This window comes from Macaca nemestrina, chromosome 13 (assembly GCF_043159975.1).
Source record: "Macaca nemestrina isolate mMacNem1 chromosome 13, mMacNem.hap1, whole genome shotgun sequence".
Classification (NCBI taxonomy): domain Eukaryota; kingdom Metazoa; phylum Chordata; class Mammalia; order Primates; family Cercopithecidae; genus Macaca; species Macaca nemestrina.
The window spans coordinates 117,238,791-117,254,959 of record NC_092137.1 but is presented as its reverse complement, the minus strand read 5'-3'; the positions used below and the strand labels follow the sequence as shown (position 1 = coordinate 117,254,959).

Here is a 16,169-nt window from a genome sequence, read left to right as displayed (position 1 = left end):
GAAAAGGCATTTGAAGAGAGGCTGGGTCAGTGGTTTTCAAGATGTGTTGAAGATTTTGTGTTCCTGGGACCCTTCAGGGCACCTGCATGCCTGCAGGTATTTTCACCATGACAGGAAGCTATTATCTGCCTTTTCTACTCCCTCCCTCACGACCATACAGTGGAGTGTACTGGAAGCCATCCGATGTGTGATGTTGCCACTGGCGGAGTACAGAAGCAGCTCTGAGAACCCAGCTGTCTTCTATTAAGCCAGACATTAAAAAGATTTGCAAAAATGTAAAACAATTCTACTCTTCCTGTTAAAAGTTTTTAAAAATACAACCTTTTTAAAATAAAAATGTGTTACTTAACCAATGGATTTATTGTTTTTAAAGTGAATTAATGAAGATAATTTTTAAATTCTCAGCTCTAATTTCTAACAGAGTGTGTTAGTCTGTTTTCACACTGCTGATAAAGACATACCCGAGACTAGGTAATTTATAAAGAAAAGGAGGTTTAATGGGCTCCCAGTTCCACGTGGCGGAGGAGGTCTCATAATCGTGGCAGAAGGAAGGCATGTCTCACACGGCAGCAGGTAAGAGAGAACGAGAGCCAAGTGAAAGGGGAAAGCCCTTATAAAACCATCAGCTCTCATGAGACCTATCACTACCACAAGAACAGTATGAGGGAAACTGCCCCCATGATTCAATTCTCTCCCAGCAGATCCCTCCCATAATTCCAAAACACGGGAATTATGGGAGCTACAATTCAAGATGAGATTTGGGTGGGGACACAGCCAAACCATATTATAAAGTAAATAGCATTAGATGGAAGGCACATACACAAAAACTCTCGAGTTCCTCAATTGTATTTGATTTGATTTTTGGGAGTCTGGTCTTATTTATTGGTTACTCAAAAGAATCCTATTTTTGGCTGGACTCAGAAGTTGAAGCTCACAGAGCAGACAGTGTTCATCTCTTGACAATCTGTTCCTGGAGTTTCTCTTTGGCCTCCTTCATTCTCTTGGCCAAAAGTTCAGCGTATTTTGCAGCCTCTTCCTCATTTTTCTTAGTACACTGTTTCTTCAGAGCAATATGCCAGCATTTGTGTTGCAAGACATATAGAGTAACAAGCAGCTGAATCTTGGGTGCTTTGGTCCCAGATTTTTTGCCTTCTTTAAGGGCTTTCTTAACAATGGATTGATGGACATCATCTTCTTTAGAGAGACTGAAAAGTTTGTGGATTCTGCTAACTCTTTTGGGTCCCAAGCGATGATGCTCAACAGTATCAGTCAGTCCAGGAATATCCTTCTGTCCTTTTTTTTTTTTTTTTTCCCAATAACAAAGTTTAGAAAGCTCAGATTGGCATCCACAGTGCAGCCACAAACAACTTCGTGCTTCTTGCCCCACTTCTCCTTGGTCTGTAACAGGAATACCCCTTGCTCAGTAGCACACAGACCCAGCCATGAGTCAAGACACCCTGCTTCATGGTAAAGCTTGTTTGTCATTCCTGTCACTGATTCCCATCACAGAGCCTTTCCATTCTTCACCCAGAGCATCAGCAGCAACTTCTGTGGCTGTATGCTTCTCATAAAAAATACAAAGTTTGCATTCCTTGTCCACTTGAAGGAGCTTCTGGCAGCCGACAGCTAGAAAGGAGACATTCAGCCTCATCTTGAAGTGCTGATTGCCTCTGAGGTGCCTGGAAAAAGAGCCCTCAATAATTTTAAAGAGTGAGACCAAAACGTTTGAGAATTTCTGGTGTAGGTTATAAAATTGGACCCCTTTTTTTGTGCTTTTTGAGGGATTCACATAAAAGCTGGGCCATGTGGGCTCATTCTTTGGGATCAGCCATAAGAACCCAAAAGGGGAAAAACAGGCACAAATGTTATCCATTATTATTATTATTATTATTATTATTATTAGATGGACAGTAATCAGAAAAAGACTGAATACGCAACATAGTCAAGATTATTTGGAAAACCAAGCATTGCCCAAATATTCCATCGACAGTTTGCATCTTTGTATGTTACTGGAGAACACGTTGGTACAGTTGTCACTGGGAGATACAGCACTTAACTTTTAACAAAGGGTTTCTTAAACTAGGAGTCCAGGGATATTTCAGGGGTCACCAGTTTCACAGATTTGAGACACATCTATAAACTAAATGGAAAATGCCTTCAAACTATAACTGACAAACCACAACTCTGCCTCGAAGCTGAATTGTGACAGAAATACCCATAAATGTGGTCACTGTATCTCTGAATACAAATGTGCTGTGGCCCTGTGCTGTGTAAGGGGTGGCCAGCTTGCCCCAGGCCCTCTGACACTCTGGAGCTTGCTCCGTGGTCCCTGAAGCAAGTGAGAAAATGACCCTTGCATGTCCAGTGTGATTAATTAGTTAGAAGAAACACAGTGTATTAGTCCGTCCTCACACTGCTATAAAGAAATTCCTGAGACTGGGTAATTTACAAACGAAAGAGGTTTAATTGACTCACAGTTCCACACGGCTGGGGAGGCCTCAGGAAACTTACAATCATGGCAGAAGGGAAAGCAAGGACCGTCTTCACATTTTGTCAGGAGAAAGAGAGAGTGAAAAGCCCAGGAAAAACCCCCATTTATACAACCATCAGATGTCATGAGAACTCCCTCACTATCACAAGAACAACCTGGGGGAAACTGCCCCCATGATCCAATCACCTCCCACCAGGTCTCTCCCTCAACACCTGGGGATTACAATTCAAGGTGAGATTTGGGTGGGGACACAAAGCCTAACCATATCACACAGCAAGGAAGGATGTGCTCAGAATGGGAAACCCGATGTGTGATATTGCCACTGGTGGAGTACAGAAGCAGCTCTGAGAACCCAGCTGTCTTGGAGACCTGTGAGATCTCCAAGGTCCTTTCCAGCTATGCAAGTCTAGACTAGTACATCTGCATTGGATAAAGAAAATGTGTTGTATACACCATGGAATACTACTCAGCCATAAAAAAAGAATGAAATCATGTTCTTTACAGCAACATGGATGCAGCTGGAGGCTGTTACCCCAAGTGAACTAATACAGGAACAGAAAACCAAATAGCACATGTTCTCATTTATAAGTCACTGGGGACTACAGAGGGAGGAGGGATGGAGAGGAGTGAAGGCTGAAAAATTAGCTACTGGGGACTATGCTCACCACCTGGGTGATGGGATCAATCATGCCTCAAACCTCAGCATCATGCAATATACCCATGTAACAATCCTGCATGTCTACCCCCTTCATCTAAAATAAAAGTTGAAATATTTTTTTTTAAAAAGCTTCTCTAAAAAATAAAATAAAAATATCACCTCCTTGAAAAGGTCTGAAATCATATGCCAGTCCAGAGGCAGATGTTGGTGCTATGGACTGGATGCCTGTGCCTCTTCCAAATTCATAATCTTGAGGCTGGTGTCCTTATAAGAAGAGGAAGAGACCAGAGTGCACTCTTTCTCTGCCATGTAGGACATAGGGAGAAGGCAGCCATCTGCAAGCCAGGAGGACAGGCTTCACCAGCAACCCAATCAGCCACCACTTTAATCTTGGACTTCCAGCCTCCAGAACTGTGAGAAATAAATTTATATTGTTTAAGCCACACAGTATATAGTATTTGTTATAGCATCCTGAGCAGACTAAGACAGATGACAATCTCCTTGGCCCCATTTTGGTTGAGGTAGTATTCAATCAATTAGGTGTTCATTTTGGACAAAACTTTGCAGCCTCTTGCTAGTGATTCCTAGTGGATTCTAGCTGGTTGTCTTACTAAGAATTTTATCAGAAAACCTATACAAGACTTGGCACAACTCTGCCCCACACACATGCAGCCTCAATTTAATGAAGGTCCACCTAATAAAGGAAGGGCTGGGAGTCAAGAGGCCTCAGATTAGGTTTCTGCTCTGCTACTAAATAGCTGCCTGAGCTGGAAGGTTCTTCCTCTCTTTGGGTTCCAGGGGCTGACCAAGGGCAGAGCAAAGGGAGCAGCCCTCAGCTGTAGGGAGTTGGGGCCACTGTCCATAAAGAATTTTAGAGTAATAATAAAACTGACTAAAAGTCCACTTTTAATTATCACTGTGCTTTGGCAATTCTAAACAAAGCCAGTGATACAATTTTCCTCCCTATGAAAACATCTTTTTTGGTTTAAGTTCTATACAATGGCTATAGTTCATGTAGATTTTTAATCTATTTGCATTAACCTTAACATATTCATATTACTTCTCCATTGTATTCGTTTTCCGTGTCTGCATAACACACTGCCACAAACTTAGTGGCTTAAAACAAACCCACCTGTTGCTTACAGGTCTATGGGTCAGAAGTCTAGTGCAGTGTGGCACAGTGGGCTTTCTGCTGTGGGACACAGTGCTGAGGTTATGTTGTCTGCCAGGCTGAGTCCTCACCTTGAGGTTGTGGGGGAAAATTAACTTCCCAGCTCATCCTCATTACTAGCAGAATTCAGATCCTTGCTGTCGTCTTAGTTCTGAAGTTTTCCTTCCTAGCTGGCTCCTGGCTGGGGCTGCAGTTGGCTCCTAAGACCACCCACATTCCTTGCCTCATGACCCCTCCATCCTCGAGCCAGTCACATGTGTCAAATAGTTCTCATGTTTCAGATCTCTGATTTCCCACGTATCTGATATCTGCACCAGATCGGGAAGGCTTGTGGGATTTGGCCAAGCCCACCTGGATAATCTTCCTAAAACGTCAACTGATTTCGGACTTTAATTATCTTTGCAAAGTCCTTCAGAGCAGTCCCCATATTAATGTTTGATTCGATGATGGAGAAGATGCTTGTAGACCAGGAGCTGGAAATCTTGGGGACCATCTTAGAATTCTGCCTGCCGCAATTCTTCGATGTTGTACACTACATGTAAGTTAATTTAGACAACTTGCAATTATACAGTTGGCCCTGGATTAGCATGGACTCGCTACATCTGTTTCTTAGGAGAGTAAGTTTGCTTTGCGTTCCTTTTGAGAAAGTTCACTTTGAGTTCGTGTCTCGTTTTCTGTGGAACTACATATTCCTGCATTTAAGTAGTAGGTTTGAAATGAACACTGATGATAGAGTGACTGTAAAGATAAAGAAACAGAATTTGAGTTACTGCAATTGTGCCTTTCTGTGGAATCACTTGGAGTTTTGACTTACATTTAAAATTTAAACTTTGCACGTAATAGAGATAGTGTACTTTCTGTGAAACAGAAAAGCAACCTGAAAGTACACTATCTCTGTTATGTGTGAATTCTTCATATGTGAAATACATTATTACATTTGAAAAATATTTGAAAATGTGAATATTTAAAATTGACGTACATTTTTTCTATTCATCTTGCTTTTTGTTCTATTGCTGTTCAACTCTAATATTGTTCACGGCCATGAAAGACCAGTTTTGTTTTTTGTTTTTGTTTTTGTTTTTGTTTTTGTTTTGTTTTGTTTGAGACAGAGTTTTACTCTTTTTTCCCAGGCTGGAGTACAATGGCGGGATCTCGGCTCACTGCAACCTCTGCCTCCTGGTTCAAGCAATTTTCCTGTCTCAGCCTCCTGAGTAGCTGGGATTACAGGCATGCACTACCACACCCAGCTAATTTTCGTATTTTTAATAGAGATGGAACTTTCACTGGGTTGGCCAGACTGGTCTAGAACTCCTGACCTCAGGTGATCCACCCGCCTTGGCTTCCCAAAGTACTGGGATTACAGGCATGAGCCACCATATCTGGCTGAAAGACCAGTTTTTAGGTACATAGTTTTCCTCATTATATTTAAAAAATTAATGGAATTAAAAAGCATGAATCCATTGCATCTTTCCTTTGTTGTAGTGGGTATTTATTTTATATTTTAAGTTTTACTCTCATGATTATATACACAAAGTTCAATGAAAGGGAACTTTGACTGCATTAGTCTGGCCATTATTATTAGTCATTGCATTTCTGATATGGTTTGGCTCTGTGTCCCTACCCAGATCTCATCTTGAATTGTACTCCCATAACTCCCATGTATTGTGTGAGGGACCAGGTGGAGATAATTGAATCATGGGGGTGGTTTCTCCCATACTGTTCTCATGGTAGTGAATAAGTCTCACGAGATCTGGTGGTTTGATGAGGGGAAACCCATTTCACTTGGCTCTCATTCTCTCTCTTGCCACTGCCATATGAGATGTGCCTTTCATTTTCCGCCATGATTGTGAGGCTTCCCCAGCCACGTGGAACTGTAAGTCCAATAAATCTTTCTTTCGTAAATTGCCTAGTCTCAGGTATGTCTTTATCAGCAGTGTGAAAATGGATGAATACAATGATTATTACTAAAAACGTTTTGTTGTAAATGGGGCATGTGTGATAAAAAGGAACCCTCTCTGAGTGTCCAGTACATTGGGCACCCACCGCAGACGCTTAGACATGCCTCACGGATGTCGGCAGAGGCAAATGCTGCCTGGCTGCCGCTGTCTTCAGGGGACTGTGGTGAGTGCCTTGCAGACATTGTCTCATCTAATCCTCACAAAAACATCATTTTAGAGATGATAAAACAGCCCAGAGAGCCATTCACTTGCAAGTGGAGAAGCTGAGACTTGAACCCACGCTAAGACCGTTCACCACATCACTCACTGGCATCTCTCAGAAAGGCCTTGGTTTGTTGAAAGTGACGCGTTTTGATCCTGCCTGCCCAGAGCGGGCAATGGTAAGATTCCTGGATGCAACTTCTCTGCTGAAGAGAACATTATCGGCTCCTGAGCTCAGACTGAGAGACGCACGCTGACTCTCCCCACGGGCTCCCCTTGGATGTCTTCCTCCAGCCCCATCGGTACCCCTGCAAAGGCAAGACTTGCTTGGGAGGTTTTTGAATGTGCCTGCCTGCATGTTAGTATCAGAGTTCTTTCAGAGCCGGGACTGTGTGGGGTTAAAATGTATAACCCAGCAAGTCCCAGGGTCCTTGGTACATAATACGGGCTTGAGAAATGTTTGTGGAACTTACCTGACTGGCTGAGTAAAAATTACAGGCTTAAGTGAGTGTTTGAGAATTCTGTGGGAATTTTGCTTAATAACATGACTCTCATCTCCCATGAATGATGATCGATTCCTTCCTCTGGCAGGAAGTAGTGGTTGGTTTCCTCAGCCAGAGAAATATTTTTTCCCCCTGTAACCCGTGGGTGGATTAAAATGGAAGGAGCGAGCCAAGCTGAGCCAGGAAGGACAGCCAAGGTCAGCAGGGCTGACGGATCCCCACACACTGTCAGTTAGAGGAGAGGCTGCAGTCACAAAACCATCCACAACTATTCCGGTTCTTTTCTCCTTCTGGTTCATGGTAAAATTTTAATTCTCTGCACCCACTGAAATTAGCCCTGGCCACATGACTTGCTGTGGCCCTGAAATGTGAGCTCTGGGGGCTTGTGTGCAATTTGCCACATTGCCTTCTTCTCATGCCACAGAGATCAGGGACTTGGGTGTGGAGAAATCTTCATCAACCTGGGTCCTTAAATGTTTGTAGAAATCCCCTGCCAACCCATGTTAGACATGTAGGACCAGCAAGAAATAAGCTTGAAGCCATCCTCACATGATTGACAAGCATTCTGGATAGAAATATAGTTACAATTAAGCATTAATCAGGATGCACTATTTTTTTTTTTTTTTCTGAGATAGGGTCTTGCTCTATTGCCCAGCCTGGAGTGCAGTGGCATAATCATGACTCATTGCAGCCTCAACCTCCTGGGTTCATGTGATCCTGCCACCTCAGCCTCCCAAGAAACTAGGACCACAGGCAAATGCCACCACACTTGGCTAGTTTTTAAAATTATTTTTTGTAGAGACAGGGTCTCACTGTGTTGCCCAAGCTGGCCTCCAACTCCTGGGCTAAAGTGATCCACCCTCCTCGGCCTCCCAACATGCTGGGATTACAGGCGTGAGCCACTGCACCCAGTGTCAGGCTGCCCTTTGACCCACTTCCTTATAAGGGAAAGTCACGCAGCACTGCATAGCGACCACTCTTGCATCCCCATTGTTCCTATAGATAGGATCTCTGGTGTTAGACTCACAGGCTTTTGTTTAAAAATTCCTGAAGATGTTTTCCGGATCCCAAATTTCAGTGGAACAACTGACAACAACCAGTTTGAAGACCCCCACAGAGAAGCAAAATCATCATGAGAATACAGCTTCTGCCTCTCCCTGTCCCATGACTTCACCTTGCACTTTTCTACCAATCAACTCTCTCCACACTTCAGCCCACTCTGAAACCCTTAAAAACACTAACTCCTCAGGGACACAGATTTGAGGGTTTCTCCCATCTCCTCATTCATCAGCCCTATGACTAAACCTCTTTCTCTGCTGTGACCCAATGTCTTGGCGTATTAACTTGCTGCACACATCAAGCAATGGACCTACGACAGTTACAAACTTACTGTATGGGGTCACTAAGATTTGGGGGATGCTTGTTGTTGCAGCAGCACCTAGCCTGTCCTGACTAGCTCAGAGGACCTGAGGCAGACATGAGGAGGACATCAAGAAACTGAAGAGTTAAGGAAAAGAGAAACAGGAAATGTGGATTAGGGGGTCAGTGTGGACCCTGGAGCTGGGGCAGTTGCCTGTGACTGGGCTGTCCACACTCTGTGCAACAGGCTGGCTTCCTCTGAGGCTCCAGGAGGGGGAGGTAAGCACAGGCCATGGAGTGATGCCATCCATGTGCGAAGGATGATTTTGTAGCATGTGCTGACTGTGGGTCACCACTGACTGGGGAAGAGGTGGAGGAAAAGGGTTGGAGAGAATGTGTGTCATGCACCGAGCAGTGTGATCCCAGAACGTTCTAATGCTCCTCAAGAATAAATGAGTCGGGCATCAACAAAGGAGGCCAACCTCAGACTTCCTGTGTGGGGAGCAGTGCTGAGCTGGCAGTGAGTTATCCGTTTATTCCTTGTGCATGGTGGCTAATATACTCTGTAGCCACTCCTACAATAGAAGACCTCCTCTAGGACGTTGGTTGTTCGTTACTCATACATTCATTCTGCAAATATTTGAGCTCCTAGGCACTGAGCCTACCACAGTGAGCAGACAGGTTTCATGGACTTTATGGTCTGCATATGGCCAAATAATTAATAGCAATTTTCAATATGGATTGTTAAGTACTCTGACAGAGGTAAGTATAGGTTGTCTGGGAGAAGAGCGTAGAAACTAGTCCAGAGGTCTACAAAGAATGAGGCTGTGAGTAACTGAATTGGAAGTTAAGTACATGCTTCTGCGTAGCAAAACCCCCCACAATTGCAGGTAAATAAATGCCACCCTTCCCAGCAAGGGCCAGGGAGTGCAGGAAAATATCAAGTTGCCTGAGGATCTGAGTGCAATAGAAAAAGTTCTGAAAGTCAAAGGTCTTGCAATAGAACATTCATGAGGTGAAGCCTTATGATTCATCGTCTTGGGTTCACTCAGTGTCAAACCAAAGAAGAAAACCAAAAAAAAAAAAAAAAAAAAAAAAAAAACTGAAGGAACTCAGGTGTCTGGAATGAATTAACTCTTTTTTTCCTCCTTTTTTTTTTTTCTTTTCTTCTTCTTTTTTTTATTACATGATGAAGGCTGCCAGAAACTCAAGGGATTTGAGGATAATTAGAATTTCACAATGATAATGGGACTGTGCCCATCTATAGTTAACTCTTCCCACTCCACAGAGTCCCAGCACATCATTCTTCTCCCACCCCCTCCACTGACCAAATCTCATCCTTTAAGACTCAGTTTAAAAACCACCTCCTGGAATTAATTATGCCAAGCCGACTCTAAACAGTAGTCACCTGTCAGGAATGGAAGTGCGTAGGGGAATGAGGGAACTATTCACTTTTTAGTTTTATTAATTTTTACAAGTGTGTATCATTTTGTTTAAATAAAGCCAAAATTAAGCTTATGAGGAAAAACAAAATTCCACTTCCTCCACGGACCCTTCTCTGCTTCTCTGTCGTACAGTGGCCCCATGCTCGTCTCATTGCCGTCTACCATTTACTGGTTTTTCACAACTAAGTCCTTTCCTCTACTTTGGACTCAGCCCCAGCTAGAACCACCTGCAGAATGCACACAGCATTGCTCGTATACAGGCCACTAAATGAATGGTTGGCGAAGGAATAAAAGCCTGTAACGTTGGCCCCTCAGCTTACGGAAGTTGTGGGGAGTTTTCTGTGCTAGAAAGTCGTGCCTTTCACTGAGCCCCCAGCTTTAAGCAGTTTCATAAGTAGATGTTAACAACTGTGTTCCAGTCCCGGCTGGTTCTCACACACCCCAGCCAGGAAGAGCCTGGCCAGATCATCTCCCCAGGAAACGTGGAATGATAGTACACGGGGAGCTGCTGGGAGCTGGGGAACCTGCAACTCTTCCTCCTGTGAGGAAACAGGACCGTAAGTCAGCGTCCTGTGTCTACAGCGCCTGCCCCATCTGCGCTCACCTGGGAAAGCGGCTCCCCTCCCTCCCCTCCCTCCCCTCCCTCGGCGCTGGGCATTTTTCCCACGTGGATCCACTAGATGGCCTGCAATGAACACAGTGACTGTGAGGAGGCCTGTGTTGGAAAAGGAAATACTTCCTTGCTTATCTATTTGTTTGTTTGCTTTGTCACTCACCATTTGTCCTCATAAATCCTTTCAAGTAAAACTGATATTAAAAACCAATAACTTGCACATTCAAGAGCAGGAAAAGGGCTACGGCAGAGTTGAATCTGTGGGTCTTCAGGCAGAGATTTCTGATTGTTGGCAAAATAATCAGAAATTGTTTTGTCGAATTGATTTCTGAGTGTTAGCATTTTGTTCATTACAACATAACTCTGCATAGAAAGAAATGAATAATTAATTCTAAGGGCTTAATAAGTATCTTTTAAACTGCTTCAAATAAAGAGAAATGACAAGACCTAGTACTGGTAAGTGTGAGATAGAGCAGGCTCATTTGCACATCACTGGTGCCCTACACATCTTAGTGGTTTTTGCAAACAATGTGGCCTTTGCTGTAGGAGCAGTGAGATGACTGGGCGTGGTGGCTCACGCCTGTAATCCCAACACTTTGGGAGGCTGAGGCAGGTGGATCACTTGAGCTCAGGAGTTAGAGACCAGCCTGGCCAACATGGCAAAACCCCATCTCTACAAAAAATTTTAGGAATTAGCCAACTGTGGTGGTGTGCACCTGTAGTCAGGAGGCTGAGGTGGGAGGATCGCTTGAGCCTGGGAGGTGGAGGTTGCAGTAAGCTGAGATCACACCACTGCACTCCAGCCTGGGCAACAGAGCCAGACTCTGTCTCAAAAAAAAAAAAAAAAAAGAAAGAAAAAGCCATGAGATAACTCATACTCTTTAACCAGGAAGCTTTGAGGAAATATGTAAAAGTTAGAGAAAAACAATCAGTATTGAAATGTCCAAGTTGCTGCTATTCTATTTGTAGTAACAAAAACTTGGAAATAATTTGCAGAACAACAATAGGGGAATGACTTAGTCAACTGCAGTATATCAATATAATAGGTGAAATTTAAAAGGGTGGTAAGTGTGAGCTCTGCCTGTACCTGTGCATGTAAAGCCATGTTTGTTTGTTTGTTTGTTTGTTTGTTTGTTTGTTTGTTTGTTTTTGAGACGGAGTCTGGCTCTGTCACCCAGGCTGGAGTGCAGTGGCGCGATATCGGCTCACTGCAAGCTCCGCCTCCCGGGTTTACGCCATTCTCCTGCCTCAGCCTCCCGAGTAGCTGGGACTACAGGCGCCCGCCACCTCGCCCGGCTAGTTTTTTGTATTTTTTAGTAGAGACGGGGTTTCACCGTGTTAGCCAGGATGGTCTCGATCTCCTGACCTCGTGATCCGCCCGTCTCGGCCTCCCAAAGTGCTGGGATTACAGGCTTGAGCCACCGCGCCCGGCCTGTTTGTTTTTAAAGGTCCAGTCTTATTCTTTATTTAAAGCACAGACCTGGCATGGCGGCTCATGCCTGTAATCCCAGCACTTTGGGAGGCCGAGGTGGCCAGATCACTTGAGCCTCAGGAGTTGGAGAGACCAGCCTGGGCAACATGGCGAAACCCCCATCTCTAAGAAAAAAATTCACAGCACAGTTCAAAGTCATTAAATCATTAAATCCAGTACAAAAGAAATGGCTCCCATTTCCTGGACTGGCATCAGACATCCTACCAGCTGCAATGACATCATTTTTATCTATCGTCTGCTTTTCCTTTTCAGGGGGCGGGGGAGGGTGGGGACTTATAAATGGGTCAAAGAGACTTCAACCTCAAAACCAAGGAGAAATCCCTGCTTGCAGAGAAACACAGGAAATGACTCTCTCTCTGTGAAAGGCAGTCAGGAACTCTGCTCCAGTGATGAGGGCCACTGATGGTGTGGGAGAGCGATCAGGAAGAGAATCTTCCTGGAGGTGGTACACAGTCAGCAGGAGCCCAGGAAATCACACTCCTGGGATGGCTGCTGTCACCACCATCACCCTGTCTTCTGTCTCCCCTCCGTGCCATCAGATTGAGTGAGGAACAAGGGAAAGTAACTACATGTAGAAAACGGAAGTGAACAGGAATGTGGGTGGTGTGAACATAAAAGAAGAAACTAAAAACCATCAAAAGTTTCTCAGCACTGCTTTCCCGCACTGTGGTGGAACTCTCTGATCCATCTCTTCATGTGTCTAACTTCCAGAGAGGGGGCTAACAGCACAGACATGGGACCGAAGGCCCACGTTCGCTCAGAGATCTCAACGGGCCCCTCTGAGATGGTGGTGAGCCATCTCACCACCGAAGTTGGCTCAACTGAAGTTGGCTCAGAGATCTAAACGGTGGGTCCCTCTGAGTCAGTGACTGCAACCAAGGTGTCTGTGATGTCCTTGGTTACTCCACCTCCTGACCGGGGATCTAGTTTACCATTGCTGGAAACGATGTCTATGTGCGAACTAATGTTTTTGCCTCCATACACAGTAGTGATCCAGGAGGGCCTTGGTCTCACACCCCACTGTTTAAAACAGTTATCAGAAAACTCCTTCAAGTTCCACGAGTGAAGTTCAAACAGGTCATCGATACAAAAAGGGATGACTATTTCTGTGCAGGCCTAACTCCAACCCAGGAATCCCAGACTGCTAGTTCTTGCCTCTAAACTATTCAGGCATGTCACCTGACCTAAGTAATATGCACTCACAGCTGGGAAAATATTCTGCAGCAGCAACGAATCCGATATATTGGGTGTTTTCAAATAGTGGCACATGACCTCGATAGACCAAGCAGGCAAATGCTGGTCTATCGTTAGGTGCATGAGGATAGCTCACCACTGCACGTCACCCAGGTTTCAGAGATCCAGTCTTTCAAAGGTCTTGCGTCAGGAAACCATTGCAAACTACCGCCCATATTTGAGAGTCGATTAACGGCATCCCAGGACCTGCGGAGGTTCTCTGAACAATATAGAACACCTTTCCTAAAATCTGTAGTTACGATCTTCATAAATACACCAGAAGGTATCAAATCCTTAAACTGCCAGATAAGGGCAGAAATTGCAAGAGCTCCAACTAGGGTATTTCGTGCTGAACTAGGCTGCAAGCATGCCACCACAGGGGCCCTAGAGGGCCATGACAGGGCGATTTTCAGCTCCTAGGATTGTTCTTTTCAAGTGTTTGATTAGCTCTGCAAAATCAGCCAGAGCTTTTTCTGATGGCAGGAGATCCTAGTGTCCAGAATCCTGGAACGGGTCATCACAGGGCAGGGACTCTCCACAGTATCACTGTTCCGCATATACCAACATAGCTTTCAGTTCCTCAGCCCCATCCCACATGAACCACGTATTATTGCAGAACCAGATGATGTCCCCATCATCTTTCTTCCAGTATTTATCAGCTATTAGGTACTGCTGTTAAAAAGTTTTCACAGTATTAAATCCAAAATGGTCAACCTTCTGAGGGAAGTGGAGAACCAAGCCGTTCTTGGCAACAGCCAGGTGGGATGTGGGGTTGGCTGGTGAGTGCAGGCTGCCAAGAGCCCTTAAGGCTGGTGAGTGCAGGCTGCCGAGAGCCCTTAAGGCTGGTGAGTGCAAGGCCAGCTGGAGGGCTGTGGTGGTCCAGGGCACCAGGAAAGCCAGGAGCAGGAGCAGGAGGGCTTGGTGGCCCACGGCTAGGCTAGTGGCTGCCGTGCATGGCTAAAGCCATATTAAGTGAATGTTTTCTCTATTTAAAAAGAAATTTTCTAGTTTTGAGGCTGAGTTTAAGAACAGGTTGTTTTTCTCTGAGTAAGCCCTTAGACAACAAAATATCACCAGATAAGAGTTAAACAAAAGTAAACTCAACAGCTGCCTTCCACCTAGAGCCAGGGAGGGAGTGGACAGCCCCCAGACTGGGGAGAATATAGGGCAGATTTATGGAAAAGGGAGCTGGGAAATGTCTTCGATGGCTTGAGCTGTTATAACAAAATACCATAGACTGAATGGCTTTAACAATGGAAATTTATTTCTCATAGTTCTAGTGGCCGGAAGTCCAAGATCAAGGTTCTGGCTGATGTGGTTCCTCGAGAGGGACTGCTTCCTGGCTTGCAGATGGCCACCATCTCGCTGTGTCCCTACATGCAGAGGACGGGGGATCTGGTGTCTCTTCTCTTCTTGTAAGAACATGAATTCCATCCTCACGACCTCATCTAAACCTAATTACCTCCCAAAGGCCCCACCTCCTAATACTATCCCATTGGGAGTTAGGGTTTCAACATATAAATTTGAGGGAGATACAAACATTTAGTCCATAGCAAGGGAGAATTCCACCAGCAGATCTTGGGCAGTGCACAGAAATAGTCCAGGCGAGACTGGACATGGTGGCCCATGCCTGTAATCCCAACACTTTGGGAGGCCAAGACTGGTGGATCACCTGAGGTCAGAAGTTCGAGACCAGCCTGGCCAACATGGTGAAACCTCATCTCTACTAAAAATACAAAAAAATTAGCTGCGAGTGGTGGCAGGCACCTATAATTCCAGCTATTCTGGAGGCTGAGGCAGGAGAATCACTTGAACCCAGGAGGCAGAGGTTGCAGTAAGCCGAGATTGTGCCATTGCACTCCAGCCTGGGCAACAAGAGCAAAATTCCATCTAGGAAACAAACAAACAAACGAAAAAAGTAGTCCAGTTTGGGGAGGCTCAAGATCTGCTTCCTCTGCGACTTTAGCTGGGAGCAGTCATAGCTGTGATGGGGAGAGGCTGGGCACTCAGGGCTGGCCCACACATGCACACATAAACCACAGTCAGATTGCATCACTAACAGCCATTCACATGCCTTTAATTCAGACCTAGCATTTGAAACTAAAATCAAACTACTGCACTATTACATGTTGCACCATCGTGTATACAAGGAGACTTCAAAAAGCTCATGGAAAACTGCAATTAACAGCTTAAAATAAAAAATATAAACTTTCTCAATATAGACTCCATCAAGTTCAAGACACTTTTGTAAGTGATACTAGCCATCTAGTCAACCCTCAGAGAACTGAGGGTCCTGGGAATTTAACCATGTAAATACAGTCATTTTCACATTTATTAACTGAAGAAAAATGAGTGCCCTTTAAGAATTTTTTAAGATTAAGATATGAAAAAGAAGTCAAAAGGGGCCAAATCAGGACTGTAAGGTGGATGCTTAATGATTTCCCACTGAAACACTCACCAAATTACCCTTGTTTGATGAGAGGAATGAGCAGAAGCATTGTTATAATGGAGAAGGACTCTCTAGTGAAGCTTTCCTGGGCATTTTTCTACTAAAGCTTTAGCTAACTTTCTCAAAACACATTCAAAATAAGCATATACTATCGTTCTTTGGTCCTCCAGAAAGTCAACAGACAAAATACCTTGAGCATCCCACAAGACTGTTGCCATGACAGTCTCCTGACCAGTCCACTGTTGCTTTGGCTGGACCACTTCCACCTCTTGGTAGCCAGTGCTTAGATTGTGCTTTGTCTTCAGGATCATACTGGTAAAGCCACATTCCATCTCCTGTTACAATTGTTACAGTTCTTCAAAGAAATGCTTCAGGATCTTGATCTCACTTGTTTAAAGTTTTCATTGAAAGCTCTGCTCTTGTCTGTAGCTGATTTGGGTGCAACAGTTTCAGCAGCCATCAAGTGGAAAGTTTGCTCAAGTTTAATTTTTCAGTCAGAATTATGTAAGCTGAACCAACTGAGATGTGTATGGTGTTGGATATTTTTTCTGTTGTTAATCATTGGTCCTCTTCAATTAGGGCATGGATAAGATGAA

At 44.5% G+C, this 16,169-nt stretch overlaps 2 pseudogenes; both read right to left on the bottom strand.

Annotated features, from left to right (window-relative positions):
- Positions 1-901: 901 nt before the first annotated feature.
- On the bottom strand, positions 902-1,651 carry LOC105490114 (small ribosomal subunit protein eS6-like; annotated as a pseudogene).
- Positions 1,652-12,536: 10,885 nt separating this feature from the next.
- LOC105490320 (lysosomal Pro-X carboxypeptidase pseudogene) lies at positions 12,537-15,905 on the bottom strand (annotated as a pseudogene).
- Positions 15,906-16,169: the final 264 nt, after the last annotated feature.